Below are 18542 nucleotides of genomic sequence, written 5' to 3' on the forward strand. Positions count from 1 at the left end.
ACGATCGGCCTGTGACTGAGCTCCAACTTTGCGCACTGACAGTCTAATAAGATTGTTTATTTTTCCTTTATTTCGTTTCTCTACTAACCAGATAGTCAAACTAACAGTTATAAAGCTCAACCGTTTAATGGCATATTTTGCACTGTTTGTTATTTCGGGCACTGTTCTGTAACAGGGCACCCATCGCACAGCATCCACCCAAACGTGATTCCTTACGTTTTCCCGGGCCGGGGTTTATCACCTATTATATTACGCCGCTAGGCGAAGCGAGGGTTGCATAAAAAAGCAGCTCTTTTAATGCACTACGACATCGAATGGCCAATTCGAAGAAAACTTGCTCAAAAGTCTGCATATTGTTTTAACCTTACTTGCGTTCCTGTCTGAAAGTTATTTCTGTTTATGTATACTTGCTTATTGATCGATCGCTCCATAAATTCAGAAAATCTACCGCGAATCTCTATATTCAAGATCTCGAAAATCCTGCTCATCAGCCAGCACTTTTCACGCACCCCTGGTTCGGCTTGTCCATGTGGTACAGCAATCGAGAGGATACTGTCCTGTAGGTCCAGTTTGTCAACTTTCTATCGAGCCCCCCTAAACTCTCTCTGCAGGACTTCGTTATTGTGTCTCTTTATGCCATAGAAACATAGAACGATACAGCACTGTTCAGGTTCTTCGGACCACAATGTTGTGCCGAAATTTAAACCATGCCTCCCCTATAACCCTCCATCTTAAACTCCTCAATATACCTGTCTGGTAGTCTCTTAAATTTGACTAGTGTATCTGCCTCCACAACTCACTCAGGCAGTTCACTCCACGCACCAACCACTCCCTGAGTAAAATACCTTCCTCTAATATCCCCCTTGAACTTCCCTCCCCTTACCTTGAAGCCATGTCCTATTGTATTGAGCGATGGTGCCCTGGGGAAGAGGCGCTGCCTCTCCACTCTGTCTATTCGTCTTAATAAGCCATTTGTGCTTATCTACTCTTAAGACATCGTTTCTCTCTTGGACCCTAACTGAGACATCACTTACCCGCGAATGGACAGGTAACTTATCATCCGGATATCGCAATAGTGCCCACAGAATCTCGTCTCTGTTCCTCTGACTGTGGAGTCTTCTATCACACTGCAGTCAGCTTCACCAATCTGCTCTTCTGAGCCACTGCAAAACCCTCAGTGCCAGAGACCCGGTGACCGTGTGTCTGTCGTATTTGGCTGTCCTCTTCTTATTATTGTGTTACAGTTCTGGTCACCGAATTACAGGAAATATATCAACAAAATAGAAAGAGTACAGAGAAGATTTTCTAGAATGTTACTGGGTTTCAGCACCTAAGTTACAGGGAAAGGTTGTAAAAGTTACGTATATATTCTTCTGAGCGTAGAATGTTGAGAGGGACTTGATAGAGGTATTTACAATAATGAGGGGGATAGATCGAGTTGACGTAGATAGGCTTTTTCCATTGAGAGTAGGGGAGATACAAACAAGAGGACATAAGGTGAGAGTTAGGGGGCAAAGGTTCACGGGTAACACGAGGGGGAATTTCTTTACTCAGAGAGTGGTAGCTGTGTAGGATGAGCTTCCAGTAGAAGTGGTAGAGGCAGGTTCGGTATTCTCATTTAAAGCAAAATTGGATCGGATTATGGATAGGAAAGGGATGGAGGGTTATGGGCTGAGTGCGGGCCAGTAGGTCTAGATGAGTGTAAGCGTCGGCATGGACGAGAAAGGCCGAGATGGCCTGTTTTCGTGCTGTAATTGTTATATGGTGATACTGTGGGGAAACTGTCACAGGTGAACTCTGTCCTTGCTGTGCATTCCCGTTACGTTACTTGACAATCACACAGCTACTGTCTCCTGTGAACAAAGAACGCTCCTGAGGTTTTGCATGGTCATCCACAGACAGCCCTTCAACCCAGCTCATGTACTCAGCCTGCCGCCCTGCTTAATAACTTACCCGAGCTCTGGCCCCCCTCTCGGCTCCGCCCTCTGCTCACTGTCCGTCGCATTTGTGCCTCGCTGAGCATCCCGTCCGGTTGTCAGGTCCTCTCGTCCTCTGTTTACTTCGCATGCTTCAAACGGATCCCTTTTCAGGCTGACATGCTTGAAAAATTTGGCAGCGAATCAGAAATGCATGTCGCCGTGGGTAGCAGGACCGGGAAATGGCCAAAAGGGGATGGTTTGATGACAGGGGAAGCGGATTACGGATTACAGATCACGGAGATATAATCATTTCTATGTTTCCCCACAGGCTCAGAAAACGTAGCGTACGCACGTCTGCGGGAGCCCTTACCAGTGGCGAGTAAGTTGAAATCGGACTCTGTGACTCTGTGCGGGGCGATCAATCAAGCTACAGTTCCGCTGTATCGGGTGGCTGCTCAAACTGACGGATAAGGTCGGGTGCGCTTCAGTAACACCAAGCGCACTTTGCTCCCTGAGCTTCTTCATGGGCGGCAACTTGTTGAAGCATTTCTGAGAATCTAGAGAAAAAAATTGACTTTCTCAGATTTACCAGAGCCGTTGGAAGTTGTGTAAACTAAGATGGCAGTGGAACGGGAAACAGGATGTCTTGCTGAGGATGCGCCCACGGGTTTATATGTAGATGCTGTTTGTAGCATTAACGTAAGGAAGGAGATGTCAATGGTTGCGTACAAATGCAGACAGAACAAAGAGTTAAATTCAGGCACTGAAGCAAAGTTCCAAAGGGCGAAGAATGCAGGACGGAAGGTGCTGCATTTAAATGCGCGTGCCATTCAGAATAACGTGTATGAACTTGTGCCGAAATTTGGGATTGCTCGTGGCTGAAAGCACACCATAGCTGGGAGCTGAACATCAAAAGATATACTCGGTGTTGAAAGGACAACCAGGGAGTATTAGGCCGTGTTATCGGTTGGTAATGCATCTTTAGAAAGAGGTTGCAAAGAGTCCTGGACCGTTGAATCTTTGTAGGCGGAGTTATGAAACCGAAAGAGTATAAACAAAAGCTGTTTGGGATGCATTTACGGAAATCAAAATAGTAGCCGTGTTTTTGAGAATGCAAAATGAGCTAGAAAATGAGTATTAGAAGTGTAAATGAGGGTCTTTAATATGTAAGGTGATTGGTGGAAAAGGTTGTTGTGGGATAGCAACGAAGGGTATTTGTCGATCGCCTAAGAGATGGCTGTTTTAAGCAGCTGTAGGTTACTCGGGGAAAGGCAATATTAGATTAGTTGTTGTGTAATAAACCAGGCCTTATGAGGGAGATTAAGGTAGGGAAAAAAAAAACTTCAGGAGAGAATGCTCATAATATAATTGAATTTATATTACAATTTGAGAGGGACCAGTGTAACTCACATGAATCAGTATCGCAATGAATTAAGGGGATATAAAGGCCCATGAGAAAGGAGCTTACCGAGGTGAATTGGAGGAAGATATTAGCTGACTTGACGGGAAATCAGAGATGATGTTTCTGGTTTTAATTTTCCAAGGCACAGGATAGATGTGGACCGCAGAGGAAAATGTTATCAAGTCGCACGGGTAATCAACCGTAGCTGACAAATGGCGGTAAGGATTGCATTACAAAAAGGAAAGGACATACAAGGTAGCAAAAGTGAGCGGTAAATTGGATGATTCCGCTGTTTTTAAAATATCCAGCAAAAGGCAACTAAAAGTGATGAAAAGGGAAGAGATGAATTTGGGTGGCATACTAGCCAAGAATATAATGCACGATACCAAAAGTTATTTTCTTCCCAGTTACGTTAAGATGTATTCACACTGACATTTGAGACGGGGAAGCGAGAGTGATATGTGTCATCATTACCATGGAGGAAATGAAATTGCAGTGGCATGAGAGAGGAGTTGGCTAAAATTGAATGGAAAACTGCACCGGCAGCTTTGAAGGCAGAGCTGCAATGGCTGGAATTTCCGAAAAAAAAATTCCGAATTTCCGATTTTCCGAAAAGAAAAGGCGTGTGTTATATACACCCTTCAGAGGGAGAAGCATTGTAAAGTAAATGAGTGACATCCATGTCTGTCAAGAGGCGTCAAAAGCAACACAAAAGTCACAACGAGGTCTTATCGTAGAGCAAACATTAATGGGAAATTAGAAGACAGGGAAACATTTAAAAACCAGCAGAGGAGAAATAAATACTAATTGAAAAGGAAAATTTGGAACGCGAAGACGAACTATCCAATAATATCAAATACGATGTCAAAGGTTTATTCAGATGCATACTGTGTACAAGAGTGACGGGTGTGGATATCGGACTTTTGGAAACAAAGCTGCAGACTTAGTAATGGGGGACAGGGCAAAGGCGGACTAACTGAACAAGTATTTTGCATCACACGTTACTGTGTAAAGCTTCGGGGGTAGAGAGTCACAGCGGGCAGAAGTGTGAGAAGTTGCCATTTCAAAGAAGAAATTTCTTGGAAAGGTGTAATGCGGATGTCAGCTGTTCGGGTTGGCATACATTCTCGGTTTCTGAAGAGGAACTGAAGTGATTGTGGAGGTCCTGGTTCCGAAATAAATCCTCAGACATGCTTGCGGTGGAATGGCAAATTGCAAATGACACGTAACTCCTCAAGAAGAGAGAGGCGTATATTTAAATAAACTATAGACAGGTTAACCCGACATCAGCGGTTGGTAAGGATGTAGTTCGGCGAACTTGCAGGCCCATGATAAAATAGCCCCTGATCAGCAAGATATCCTCAAGGGAACCTCCTGTTTGAAAATCTGTTGTTTTATTTTGTTTGTTTTTTTTTTTGAGAAAATAAGAAGCATCATAGCCAGAGGGGGATGATAAATACATGGACTTTTAGAATGCCTTCAAAACAGGTACCGCTCGTGAGACTGCTTAACAACTGAAGTGCCGATGGTATTACAGAAAATATACTAGCATGGATAGGCAGAAGGCAAATTGTGCGAATAAAGGGAACCTTTTTTGTTTGTCTGCCGATGACTATGGTTGGTCCTCAGGGATCAGTGCTTGGAGAGCTTCTTTTAAAGTTTCGTGTCATGAATTGGATAATAAACTGATACCTTTGTGGCCAAGTTTGCAGATGATACGAAATATGTAGACTTTCAGACAGTTTAGAGGAGATTAATGGACTAAATAAAGACTTAGACAGATGAAACGAATGCACAAACAAGTGACAGATAGAATACTTGTCAGGAAGTTGATGGTTATGTAAATTGACAGAAGAAATAAATAGGTAGGTTACTTTCCAACAGCAGAAACAAAATCAAAGATCTGAGGTGTAAAGGATTTCGGGTGTCCTTGAGCAAGGATATAAAGTCAAGTTTCCTTGCCGAATCGCAGGTGCGGTAGGAAAGTACAATGTCAGTAACTATTTCAAGAGAAATAGCATAGAAGAAAGCAAGGACGTAATTATGAGGATTTCTAAAACATTGAAGAGGACTCACTTGGAGTTTGTACTCAGTTTCGGGCCTCTCTTCTAAGGATGTATGTGCTGACAATTTCGAGAATTCAAAGGAGGTTGAGGAAAATATGTCCTGGATTGGAAGGACTGTCATGTAAAAAACAAACAGGAGGAAATCTGCAGATACTGGAAATTCAAACAACACACACAAAATGCCGGTGGAACGCAGCAGGCCCGGCAGCATCTAAAAGGAGAAGCACTGTCGACGTTTCGGGCCGAGACCCTTCGTCAGGACTAGCTGAAAGAAAGTTACAAAGAGATTTGAAAGCAGTGGGAGGAGGGAGAAATGCGAAATGAAAGGAAAAGACCGGAGGGGGAAATGCGAAATGAAAGGAAAAGACCGGAGGGGGAAATGCGAAATGAAAGGAAAAGACCGGAGGGGGTGGGGAAAAGCTGAGAGCTGGGAAGGTGATTGGCGAAAGTGGTACAGAGCTGGAGAAGGAAAACGATCATGGAACGGAGGCCTCGGAAGAAAGAAAGAAAGAAAGGAGGAGGGGTGCACCAGAGGGAGATGGAGAACAAGCAAAGTGATGGACAGAGAGAGACAGAAAGAGAGAGAAAAGGAAACAACTAAATATGCCAGGGATGGGGTAAGAAGGGGAGGAGGGCATTAGCGGAAGTTGGAGAAGTCAATGTTCATGCCATCATGTTGGAGGTTACTCAGCCGGTATATAAGGAGTTGTTCCTCCAACCTGAGTGTGGCTTCATCTTGACAGTAGAGGAGCCCATGGATAGACATATCAGAATGAGAATGGGACGTGGAATTAAAATTTGTGGCCACTGGGAAACATCTGATTGCTCTCGGCCTCTACTCACTGGAGGTCAGAAGAGCGAGGGTGTCCGAATTCAAACCCATGGAAGATTGAACGTTTTTCGATAGAGATCATTTGAAGGTTTACGTCCAATTGTGCTGGAGTCTAAGACAAGAAGAAACAGCAGAATAGAGGGGTGTCCTTTAGAAAGTGTAAATCTGTGGACTTAGTTGCCACAGGCAGCTGTTGTGCCGAGTTATTAAGTATATTTCAGAAACAGCTACACTGAATGCTGATTAGTCAGGACCTGAAGGGATACGTGAGAAGACAGGAGATAGTGGCCGAAAGGGAACACAAAATGGATCAGCTATGATAAAATGATGCAACAGACACAATGGACCAAATGGGCGCATTCTACGCCTGTACCTTACGGACCTGTGCTCTTCTAATCTTCTCGTAATGTTACAGCCAACAGACAGATAAGCGACCACTGAACGGAATGAACAACACGAGGAAAGCCAAAATGGAAAATAAGAAATCGGTATAATAACAGCTGAGTAAGCAATACATATGGATATGGAGATTATCGGATACAGAGTCATTGGGAGTGTCCATAGATTCTGAGAACAGTTTAGCAAGGGCGAGTGAACTGAGTGAAGTCATCTCTTCTGGTTCAATAAACTAATTTTCCGGAGTGATTGTTGTTCCTGAACCAGGCTATGTGGTTTGTAAGGTGCCTGTTCCTTCTTAAATATGACAGCAGCGGGGATACAGCATGAGTAGACTTGCAGGGATCCTCGATGATGGATGCTGAATTTCTGCGTCAGCCTCCATCCAGAAGTTTTCCGCGGTTGAAGGCGGGGTAATATTCGTGATGAACTGGCTGGTGTCCACTACGTTATCAATGATATTCCGTTCAAGGGCATCAATCTATATACAGCAAGGTGTAATGCAGCCAGTTGAGATACTCTAAATACACACCTATAGAAGTTTGTCAAAATTTGCAGATGTCCTGCCGGGTCTTCGTGGGCACTATCCACGAACCAACCTTCGTACCATTATCAAATGTCCTAACTCACCGTTCCACCTGCTCATCTAAATCTTTTATAAATATCACATGGAGTAGATCCCTGCGGAACGCCAGTGATCACCGAACCACCCGCAGCTTTCTGTGGGCAACCAGCGCAGCGCTCTCACTTCCTCAAGTGAGACTTGAAGTACTCTCAAGCAGCTCAGCGTAGCCAAGGTCGGATAACTGCCCACGAAGCGGCTGCCGTCTTCCCCGCTCCCCTGGTCAAAAACGCAGAGTCACATTCACCATTTATAATCTTCTGATACTTTTCCTAACAATGCCTCGACGATGTATTCCGCTGTGCCTTCCTGAAGCCTGACGTGAAGTTAATCTAACCCAGGTAATTTCCTCACTTCCAGACTGTTCAATCTTCCCACCAACTGTTCTTTTGTGATGGCCGTAATACTCGCTTTGATTCCGATATCTCGTGCATTTCGAGCATATTACTGGCGTCTTATTGAATGAAAGCAGCTGCTAAGTACACATTTCACTCCATAGTAATTTTCCCTGTTCTCCATTCCAACATCTTCATCATTATTTTCAATTTACCCAATATTCCTGGGGCCTAACGTTTGTTTTCTTACGTAATGCTGTGGTCTTTTTGGATATGTTGTGGCCCCTCTGGACCGCACATATTGCACAGCTGTGGTGTCCCCTAATCATTCGAGCCAACACTTCCACTCCCTGCAGATGCAACACGGGAATTGAGCTCACACTTCTGTCCTTTTTTATGAGAATCAGAAGATCTACCCAGGATAACACTACCCTTCTCTGCCCACAACATTGATGCCTTCCTATCCAGTGCTGTTATGCTTACTAACTCTAGAAAATAATCAAATTAAATGCGGAGGTGTACGGGTAACTTGTCTACTTAGTTTTCAATTAGTGAGGCACTCACATATCACGTATGCCATTTATGCACCTCCTATATATGACCCCTAATGAATTATTTAAATAAAGAATGCATAATAGTAATATATGTACTGTTTTACGAAAATATTTACAACGCGCTCGGTCGGACAATTCCCGCATTCCCTAAGCCTCTATTTACTGCTGAGTCTCCATAAAATATGGACCTTCTGTACCGTCCCATTTAAAGGCAGCACCTCAACCCGCAGCGTGCACTGAGAGAAGGCTGAGTGAACACTGCACCTTATCTCTGAGCGTTTTTCACTGAACCATTTTTGTTAACTTCTTCACGTCTTTCAAATAGGAGATCCTTCTGGGGAGCAGAAGTCTCCATTGGCGGGTATGTGGAATGCGAAAGCTGCGTCTGTAAGGAGGAGTTAAATGAACCAAAGGCGTCGCAACATCGGGTGTGCTTTCATGCTGCTGGAAGGGTGGCAGAGATAGAACATAGAACACAGAAGAGTACAGTATTGCAACAGGCCCCTCGGCCAACAGTATGGTGCCGAACCGAAGAGTAAATAAAACCTCTCCTAAACCAAATCCCTCCAACTTATACAATGTCCATAATCTTCCACGTTACTCACAATCATGGAGCTTCATATCTAAGCGTCACTTATAACCTCTGATTTATTTGCCTCTACCACCTCACCAGACCGTACAGTCCAAGGATTCACCAATCTCTGGTTTAAAAAAGTTACCCCTCACATCACCCTCGAACCTAACCCCTCTCAACCTACAACCTCTGATATTAGATATTTCTGCCCTGGGAAAAAGATACTGTGAATTCCATCTATGCCTCTCATAATTTCTACTCAGCCCCCTCCGCTCCAAAGAAAGCGACACAAGTTGTTGTATCTCTCAAGTTAGCACATGGCCTCTGAACCAGGCAGCATCCTGGTAATCCTCTTCTGCACCCTGCCCAAAGCCTCAAAATCCTTCCCATGGTAGTAAGACTAAAACTGTATGCAATACTCTAGATGCAGACGAACCGGATATTTATAAACTTGCGATATAACCTACTCGCAACTATACTAATTCCTCAACTAATAAAAGCGAACATTGATTAAACATCCTTAATCGCTTTATCGACCTGTGTACCTGTTACCGACGAGCTCTAAACTTGGACACCAATGTCTCTCTGAACTCAACACAGTTAAGGGTCTTTGCTCTTGGAGTGTACTTTCTCCTTGCATTTTCCCTACCAAGGTGCAACATCCCACATTTATCTGGGTTGAACTGCTTCTACCATTTTTCTGACTATATCTGCAACTGATCTACGTTGCGCTGGATGCTCTGCAAGTCCTTCTACACGATCCACAACTCCATCAATTCTGGATATCATCAACAACCTGTCTACATCTACATCCCGGTTATTTATTCACACCACAAACAGAAGAGGTCCCAGTATAGATCCTTGCTGTGTTTCACTAATTAAAACTCCAGGTTCAATAAGGCCATTAAATAATTAATATCTCACTGGAATGGAACTAACCTGAGACTCACTGGTAAATAGTTTCCAGGATTTCCCTATTTTCGCTTTTCATGAAGATGTAAAACTTTAGCCATTCACCTGTCCTCTGGCATCTCGCATGTGGCTAGAGAGGATATTTTTCCAAGGATCGTGCAATCCTGTCTCTTGCTTCCGTCACAAACCTATGGAACTCCCATCATGACCTGGGGACTTATTCACCTGAAAATTCATTCCGAGTCCCGAGGTCTTTTTCCTAATTTTGCTCTAAACACCTAGCATATTTATGCACTGACAACCGATCTGCTGCTCCTCCATGTCTTTTACCTAGATAAAAACGGAAACAAAATACAAAGCGAATACTTCACTCACATGTTCCGCATTAAAGCAAAACTAGCCTCGCGCACTGCCAAAAAATCACGGCCCCTAGTTATTCATTTGATACTGACATTGGCATAGAACGTTGCTTAATTAAATTCATCCTGATCCTGCCTGCCAAGGACCTCTCACGTCCCCTCTTGGTTATCCTCATTCTTTTTTTCCGTACATTACTGGCTTCGTTATACTCCTGATTTGCTCCGTTTGATCCGAATTTAAGGAACTTTACTCATGTTTGCCTTTTCAGTCGGGCACCTCCTCTCGTTGGACGGTGCACATATTCATTTAATAAATCATCCAATTAATACATTCTCCCCATCTAATCGCCTTGCATTGAGAATGTACATTTTTGTATTGGGGAAGTTGAAATTTCCAATGAGATCAAAACTTTAATTTTTCACAGGTTATTGCGTTCATTACCTGTCTGTTCATTAATGTTCTAGCAGCTATTGGAGACCCTGTAGTTCAAACCAATCAGTGTGATCGCACGCTACTTATTCCAGACGCATCTGTCTTCAAGTTGCTCCTGCGAAACGTGAAACGATGTAACTGCTGCATCGTGTGTGTATGTGAGAAAAGCGGTAAGCTGGGCTAGCGCCCAGAGTGAACTGCAGCAGGGTTCTCTGATAAATTAAGGAAAGGAGTTCCGTTGAAGGGTTGAACTTGATGTTAAATCCGGAGATCCAACGTGTCCCGGTGCTGCCTCTGAGCACATCAGGAAGGGATCAGTGTTGAGTGTGAGTGAGATGTGGATTGTGGATTGTTAACTTCACGATGTCGGGCGATTAATGATTTTTTGTTATTTTCTTCACCATCTCCATCAGGGTATCGTATGACTTCAGCTCGATGCCGGCAGGGTAAGGGGCATTGGAATGTTGTGTCTGTGATTGCGCTAGTTGATGAAACAGAGACGTTAAAGTACCAGGCTTGGGCTCATGCACGTTCGGGGCGGGGGGAGGGGGGTGGGGAGCTCTACGGCGGCGGGAAAGAGAAACAAATTTCTCCTCACTCTGCTCCTTCAAGGGAACAGCTTCCTTTCGATCTTTAATGAGTCCACGAACCTGGTGTGGTCAGTGACCCCTGTCCCTACCTTGAGCTCCTGATACGTTACCCAGGCATGATCTTCCCTATTATAAACTGTGCTGACCATCCTAGTTTATCACGTACATAGATAAGAAAACATTCAACAGGACAGCTTTTTGATGGCCCTTTGGTCCTTGATGTTTTACCGACTCTAAACTTGCTCTCCTACAGAGCCGTCTATTTCTCCGTAATCCGTGTGCTAAGACAGTCTCTGAAATGACCCAAATGTGTGTGTTTAGACCACCACCATTGCTATTCCGTTTCACACACTCACCACTATGGGTAATAACGCACCGCTGGCTGCCCCTATACATAGCCCTAAATCGCTTTAAAATTTCCTCCCCTTGGCATTTTTTTCCACTCTACAGTGTAGTACAAAATTTAAAATATGGTTTAACCAGTGTTTTATAGTGCTGCAACAGTACCTCGTGTACCTCGTGTACCTCATACACATCCTTAACTACCCTATTAAATGGCGCAAAACATTAAAGATTATATGAAGGCTAAAATATCTTCTTCTCCTCAATATTTTCAACTAGCCTGTCATAATCCATGCATTCTGCATTCTAATCCGACCTTTCAAAGTGCAATTCTTCTCTCTTCCCCATGCTCAACTTGACTTGCCATTTCTCAACCCAGCTCTGCACCCATCAATGCCCAATTGTAACCTGCGACAACCCACCACATTATCCATTAGCATCCATATTTTGCCTGATATCTATGTCTATTCATTTCCTCATCAAAATCTTTTGTAAAATTCAGAAAGTCCAAGAGTCTCTGATCAGATCTCTACGGAACACAGTATCTCACTGAACTCCAGGTGGCATAATCTCCAACTGCTAGCACACTCTTTCTCGGGCAAGGCAGTTCCCTACCTACACAGACAAGATTCTCTGGATTCCCTGTCACATGACTTTCTGAATGGGCCAACAATGAGGAATCTTATCAAACCTCTTGATAACATACACCATGATCGTATAAACCTGCAACCTGGTTCGCAGCACCCGAACGAATTTAATCACATTCTTGAGACAGGACCTGCAATTGGCAAGACCATGCTGACTATCTTTATTCAGACTATATTACTTCAAATGCGTACATATCTACTGCAGCAGATTGGACACAATGACTTAACCTTTAGAACCATAGAAAACTATAGCACAGTACAGACCCTTCAGCCCTTCATGGTGCCGAACGAAATATTCCTTTAAAAAAGTACTAAACCCCACACACTTCCCCATAACTCTTTATTTTTCTTTATTCCATGTGCCTGCCCAAAAGGCTTTAAATACCTCTAATGTTTTAGACTCCACCACCATCCCTGGCGAGTCATTGCAGGAACTCACAACGCTCTGTGTAGAAAACTTACTCCCGATGTCTCCCCGAAACAACCCTCCCTTAATTTTGTACCTATGCCCTCTAGTGTTTGCTATTGGTCCCCTGGGAAACAGGTACTGACTATCCACCCTATCTATGCCTCTCTAAAGCTTGTAGACTTCTATCAAGTCCCCGGTCATTCTTCTATGCTCCAAAGTGAAAAGTCCCATCTCTTATAACGTTGCTTCATATGACTTGTTCTCCAAACCAGGTAAAATCCTGACAAATCTCCTCTGCACTCTCTCCGTAGCTTCCACATCCTTCCTATAATGAGGTGATAAGAATTGAACACAATACTCTAAGTGCGGTCTCAACAGAAATTTGAGAGTTGCAACATGACTTCTCTACTTTTGAACAATCCCCTTGTTAATGAAGCCTAGCATCCCATAGGCCTTCAAAACTACCCTATCAACCTGTGCAGCGAACTTGAGGGATGTATGGATTTGAATCCCAAAGTCGCTTTGTAGATCCACGCTCTTGGGTAACTGACCATTAATCCTGTACTCAGTCTTCTGGTTTGTCCTTCCAAAATGCATCATCTCACAGTTATCCGGATTGAACTCCATATGCCATTTTTCTGCCCAACTCTGCAGCCTGTTTATATCCTCTTGTAACCTTCGACAACCTACAGCTCCGTCCACAACTCCTCCAATCTTCCTGTCATCCGCAAACTTACTCACCCATCCATCCGTCTCTGCATCCAGGTCGTTTATAATAATCACAAATAGCAGAAGTCCCAGGACAGATCCCTGCGGCACTCCACTAGTCACCGACCTCCAGGCAGAATACTTTCCTTCCACAACTATCTTCTGTTTTCCTCCTTAAAGCCTTTCTTAATCCAAACAGCCAAGGTTCCACGTATCCCATGCCTCATGACGTTTTGGAATAGTCTCTCATGAGTGACCTTGTCAAATGTTTTGCTAAAGTCCATGTAGACCACATCCACTGCCTGCACTTACCAATTTATTTTGTCACCTCTTCAAAAAACTCAATCAGGCTCGTACGGTACGATCTTCCCTTCACAAAGCCATGTGAGTAGACTGTGCTTCTCCAAATGCTCGTAGATCCTAACCTTACGAATCCTTTCCAGTTGTTTGCATACAACCGACGTAAGAATCAAAGGTCAATAGTTCCCAGGATTCTCCCTATTACCTTTTTTAAACAAGTTAGCTACAATTGCCATTCTCCAGTCCTCCGGCACTTCCCCTGCTGCCATAGAGGATTCAAAGATCTTCTCTAGTGTTCCTGCGATCTCTCCTCTCAATTCCCACAACAAGCTGGGGTGAATCATATCCGGCCCTGGCGATTTATCAATATTAATGATTTTTAAGAAGATCCAGCACCTCTTTCTTAATCTCCACACTGTCGAACACACAAGCCCGCTCTACTTCGACCTCATCCTTATCAAGATCCTTTTCACTTGCGAATACTGAAACAAAGTATTCATTTAGGACCTCCCCAACATCCTCCGCCTCAAGGCACATGTTGCCCTCTTTATTCTTTAGCGGTCCCACCTTCGTTCTCGTCATCCTTCTATCCTTCAGATACGCATAGAGCGCCTTGGGTTCTCCTTAATCCGACATGCCTAGGCCTTCTCATGCCACCTTCGAGCTCCCCTAAGTCGTTTCTTTAGCTCCATCCTGGCTACCCTATGTTTCCCATGAGCCCCTGCTACTTCCGGATTCTTATATCTAACATATGCTTCCTTTTCCCACTTGACGAGTTGCCTCACATGGTTCGTCAGCAACGGCTCCCTTTTCCTATTATTTTTTCCTTGCCTCAGTGGGAAAAATCTATCCTAACCCCAGCTCATGTTGTCCCTATACTTCTCCGACATTACTTCTGCGCTTTCCAATTCGAAAATCTACTTCCAACTTACTCTCGCTAGTTCCTGCCTCATCCCTTCAAAGTTAGCCCTTCCCCCGTTAAGCACTTTTACATTTCGTTTGATTTTATTCCTTTTCGTAGCTATGCTGAAGCTAAGGGAGTTGTGGTCACCCTCGCCAAAATGCTCCCACACCAAGAGTCTTGTCACCTGACAAGGTTCATTACCCAGAGCTAGATCCAGTATAGCCTCGCCTCTCGTCGGCCAGTCCACATACTGTGTCAGGAATCCTTCTTGAACACACCTGACAAATTCATTCCCATTTATCTCCCTTGCATTCAGGAGGTGCCAGTCAATATGAGGGAAGTTGAAATCACCCATAACTACTACCCTGCATTTCCTGCACCATTCTAAAATCTGCCTGCTAATCTGCTCCTCGGTGTCCCGAGGGCTATTTAGAGGCCGAGAGAGCACCCTTCCTATTTCTGACTTCCACCTAGTCGGACTCTGGGACAATCCTTCTGCAGTGTCCTCCCTTTCTGTAGCCGTGATACTATCCCTGACCAGAAATGACACTCCCCCCTTCTCTACCTCCCGTCCAATCTAGTTTTGTATTTTTTCACCATATTCCCGCTCTGGTCATCACCACGCCCCTTTCGGTAATGAAATCACACTTCGGTCGTGACCTACGAAGCCGTTGTTTCACGGTGACAGAGCGGAAAGGAGCACATAGAGTCACGGGGGTCGGGGTGGAATACTCACTGAGCGCCCGGAGAGCAGATCGGACCTCGTCCATTCTCGGAGTGAGTAGGCAGCGCCTACTGCGTATCTGTGTATCTATACAGTGTATCTATGTCCAGTTAGTTGGTGTCAACTTTGTGATGTGTTCACCTGCATAGCGAAATTCTCTACAACGCCCATCTTGCCTGCAGGCAGTTTATTTCGAAAGGTGCCTTGGGTGAATCTGTGAGGAAGAGGCCTTTCATTCTCATTTCATTAGATGGTTTTCATTTTTTAACGAGGTACCAAAGATTTTAAATGAACATAACACGGTCGTTAGCTTCGATAGGCACTTTTGTAAGGCTTTGGGTGAAGGACCGATGGTCAAAATGCATGGAATAAGACTACTGAGCCACAGGATAGAGGAGCGGAATTGGACTATTCGTTCCATCGAGCTCTTCCTGCTTTCTTTCTCAGGTGTTTCGTTCCTGAACCCTAATCTCTTTCCTTCGCACAAAAACCGTTAGCTCCCTCACCAATCAAGAAACTTCCCAACAGCCTGCATGCATTATGTGACGTTTAATTCGAGTCCTCTTGAACTAAACTTAAGAACATAAGAAATAGGAACAGGTGTACGCCATCCGACACATCAAGGCTGCCCCACCATTTAATAAGATAATGGCTGATTTGTCCGTTAGCTCATCACCATCTACCTGCCATTTTTCTGCCCAACTCTGCAGCCTGTCTATATCCTCTTGTAAACTTCTACAACCTACCGTTCCAAACACAACCCTTCCAATCTTCTTGTCATCCGTAAACTTACTCACCCATCCTTCCGCCTCTATTTCCAGTTCATTTATAAAAATCACAAATAGTAGGGATCCCAGGGCTGATCGCTCAGGCACTCCACTAGTCACCGACCTCCAGGCAGAATACTTCCCTTCCACAACTACCTTCTGCTTTCATCCTTTAAGCCATTTTTTTAATCCAAGCAGCCAAGGTTCCACTTATCCCATGCCTCATAACTTTTGGAGATAGTGTTCACAATTCTATCTCCTTTACCATAGCATTGTAGAAGAACAGGAACAGACAAGTTAGGAAAACGACTAATTGAACTAAGGGGAAATACGAGGCTATCAGGCAGGGAAATGGAAGCATAATTGGAGACACATGTTCTCAGGGAAATGTACGGAAGAATTCTGAACCCCAGGCTACTGTGATAAGCGAAAGTAGAGATTGATGCGCCTCTTGGGATGAACTTCGCATTATCAATGGAGACGGGAGACGTTCCGGACGATTGGAGGTTTGCGGATGTTGTTCCTTTATTCAAGAAAGGGAGTAGAGAAAGCCCAGGAAATTATAGACAAGTGAGTCTTACCTAAGTGGTTGGTAGGTTGATGGAGAAGATCCTGACAGGCAGGATGTATGAATATTTTGAGAGGTGTAATATCATTAGGAATAGTCCGAATAGCTTTGTCAAGGGGAGGTTGTGTCTCACGAGCCTGATTGAATTTTTTGAGGATGTGACTAAACACATTGGAGCAGTGGATGTAGTGAGAAAATAAGCAGGCATGGGATCCAGGACCGGCTTCCCACAGAAGACGTAGTGTGGTTTTAGTGGGGTCATATCCTGCATGGAGGTCGGTGAACAGTGGTGTGCTTGAGGGATCTGTACTGGGACCCCTACTCTTCCTGATTTGTATAAATGACGTGGATGGGGAAGTGGAGGAATGGGTTAGTAAATTTGCTGTTGATACGAAGGTTTGGGGCGTTGTGGATAGTGTGCAGGGCTTTCAGAGTTTACAGCGGTATATTGATAGGATGCAATTCTGGGCTGAGAATTGGGAGATGGAGTTCAACCCAGATAAGTGTGAGGTTTCGCAGATAATTTAATGTTGGTAGGTCAAATATAGTGGCAGAATATAACATTAACGGTAAGACTCGTGTCAGGATGAAGGATTAGAAGGATCTTAGGGTCCAAGTCCATATGTCACTCAACGCTGCTCCGCAGGTTGACTGTGATTAAGAAGACATGCAGTGCATTGGCCGTCATCAACCGCAGCGTTGAGTTTAAGAGCTGAGAGGTAATGTTGCAACTATGTAGGAGCATGTTCAGACCCCACTTGGAGTATAGTGCTCAATTCCAGTCGCCTCACTACAGGAAGGACGTGGAAACCATAGAAAGGGCACTGAGGAGATTTACGAGGATATTCCCTTCATTGGGGGTATGGCTTATGAGGGTCGACTGAGTGAACTCGGCGTTTTCTCCTTGCAGCGAAAGAAGATGAGAGATGGCGAGTTAGGTGTGTACAGGATAATGAGATAAATTGATCAGGGACAGCGGTTGCACTGAGGAACTTTCCCCTCACCTCTCTCTGTTTCACCTTTCAGTAACGAGGTCTGGTTCGTTGCCACTGGCGAAATGGATTGCCCACTCATGTGAGGACGAGCCCTGGATCGCCCGCCTTGCTTCGTATCAATCACCGCTTTCGGCACGCTCTCCGCTAACAACGTGTTCCCATACCGCTGTTCAGTAATCACAGCACTGGCCTGTTCACCCAGCCTGGCCTCGGCACCCTGTAAACAACACGTGACGGATCATAACCCACTCTCACAATAACCGCAATGTGGCTGGATTAGGAGACCATTTCGAGGACTTCCGGCCACCATGGTCCTCCACTGACCCAGGAACATCGCACAGCGTTGATAAGGGAAGCAGTCCTGAGAAAACTGTGCCCATGTCGGGAACAGACAGATGTGTCCTGCCCTGGGGTCTTTTGCATTCGTGGTGCAAGAGTGAGATCCGGAAGACATTAAAAACATCGAGTCACGCAGGTTTACGCTTGGGGTTTTAAGGGATGTTTGGGTTTCTTCGGGGAACGCACTGGGGAAGATGGGGGCCACAGGTCACTTCTGTCTCACCGCCCGCGTGTCGGCGCTGGAGCGGTGCACACACTGGGCAGAACGGGCAGCGGGTGTTCGATGTGATCTGCCTCTGTCTCTATGTAACTACACTGATTCTCCTGTGCTCTGATTACGGGAAAGGGTTAAAGTTTTCCGGTTTTCACTTTCTCTGATATCGGTACTGACTATACACTATGCCGCTGATCGCTGCCCCGCCGTAGTACAACCGTTACTCCATCCAGCTGCATGACTCAATAAAGCTGACGCTGTTTGCATTAAACTGGTCTCAGTCTCTTGACAGAAACTCGCTGTATTCGGTACCGGCGAGCATTTGGGAAGGTCTGTGAAGCTCTACCGAGCGCATAGGGTAGCCTGCTTCCAGAGCAGACAATGCAGTGGCCTGAAACAGCCCATCCCGCTTCCCTCCCAATGCCTAGTCACTCTGAGGCAGCTGCCCGCTGTTGGGGAAGCCGTTTGGGGTGTGGGAGAGTGGGAATGCATAGACACACCGACGCAGAGAATGTCACCAGCGGGATTTCTCTCAAGGGCCGATGGGCTAAACAAATTCCTGCTATGATGATGTCACCTACCGTGGAATTATTCTGGTCTGAAGCGACGGCTGAGGTGGGCAGAGTTTCGC

At 44.9% G+C, this 18542-nt stretch overlaps 1 long non-coding RNA gene across 1 annotated transcript; it reads left to right on the plus strand.

Annotated features, from left to right (window-relative positions):
• The first annotated feature begins 2246 nt into the window (after nt 1-2246).
• On the plus strand, nt 2247-18161 carry LOC132386763 (uncharacterized). The gene is made up of 4 exons (XR_009509664.1): nt 2247-2298; nt 8452-8487; nt 10818-10850; nt 17390-18161. It is a non-coding gene; the product is annotated as an uncharacterized LOC132386763 (long non-coding RNA).
• Nucleotides 18162-18542: the final 381 nt, after the last annotated feature.

The sequence above is a fragment of the Hypanus sabinus genome, unplaced genomic scaffold (assembly GCF_030144855.1).
Source record: "Hypanus sabinus isolate sHypSab1 unplaced genomic scaffold, sHypSab1.hap1 scaffold_129, whole genome shotgun sequence".
Taxonomy (NCBI): domain Eukaryota; kingdom Metazoa; phylum Chordata; class Chondrichthyes; order Myliobatiformes; family Dasyatidae; genus Hypanus; species Hypanus sabinus.